Raw genomic sequence first — 1,340 nt, 5'->3', positions numbered from 1 at the left:
CATGGGATAATTTCAGTTCTTTTACATTTAGGTAGGTATGGTGTACTGGCTAGAATATGGTCTATTTTAGAGAATGTCCCATGTGTAGCTGAGAAAAGTATGCATTCTGGTGTTGTGGGGTGGAACACTCTGTATACATCTACTAAGTCAATTTCTTCACAGATTTCATTTAGGTCTGTTATTTCTTTGCTGATTTTGTGTGTAGTTGACCTGTCTCTTTGTGTCAAAGGGGTGTTTAGGTCCCTTGTTACAGTAGTGCTATTAACTGTTTGGCTTTTTACGTTTGTTAAGATTGGTCTTATATAGTTTGGTGCTCCCATATTTGGTGCATACATGTTTATGGGTGTTATCTCTTCCTCTTGCAGTCTTCCCTAACTAGTATGTAGTTACCTTCTTTATCTTTTTTGATTGTTTGTGATTTGACAATTATGTTGTCTCCAAACATAATACTATCCCTGTTTTTTTCTAGTATCCTGTTGCATGGAGAATTGTTTTCCATCCTTTGACTTTCAGTATATGGATTTCCTTTTGAGTAAAGTGTGTTTCCAGTATACAGTATATTGTGGGATTTTGTTTCTTAATCCACTCTGCCAGTCTGTTTCTTTTGAGTGTTGAATTGAGACCATTTACATTAATGGTTATAACTGATATATGTTGGCTTATCTTTGCCATGTTATTTACTTGCTATTGGTTTCCTACTTTTGCGCTCTGTTTAACTGCTTGCTGTGCTTGTGGGTTGCTTTCTATTGTTGTTCTTGAGATTGTAGTTACTTTTTCTGTGTCTAGAACAGCTTTTAGTACTCTTTGTATGGTTGGTTTGGCACTTATGAAATTCTTCAGTTCTTCTTTATTGTGGAAATATTTTATTTCTCCTTTGAATTTGAAGGATAGTTTGGCCAGATACATCAATCTTGGTTGGAAGATCTTTTGTCTCAGCACCTGTAATACTTCACTCCAAGCTCTTCTCAGTTGGATGGCTTGTGCTGAGAAGTCTGTCATAATTCTGATGGACTTTCCTTTATAGGTGATCTGTTTCTTCTCTCTAGCTGCTTTTAATATTCTGTTTTTTTGCTGGATATCTGGGATCTTGAGTATTATATTTCTGGGTGTGGTTTTATTTTGGTTGTGGCTAGTTGGGGTTCTGTATGCCTCATTTATCTGTACATCAGAATCTTTTTCCATGTTTGGGAAGTTTTCTGCTATTATTTCTGCAAATATTCTTTTTATGTCATTTGTGTTGCCTCCAGCTGTTTCATTGACTCCTATTAGTCTTACATTATTTCACTTTGCCTCATTCTGCAGCTGTTGAATTGATTTTTTCCTTGATCCTGTTGATTTTA

This window comes from Chinchilla lanigera, unplaced genomic scaffold, assembly GCF_000276665.1.
Source record: "Chinchilla lanigera isolate Chin_1 unplaced genomic scaffold, ChiLan1.0 scaffold00017, whole genome shotgun sequence".
NCBI classification, from domain to species: domain Eukaryota; kingdom Metazoa; phylum Chordata; class Mammalia; order Rodentia; family Chinchillidae; genus Chinchilla; species Chinchilla lanigera.
This window is presented reverse-complemented; position numbering follows the sequence as displayed.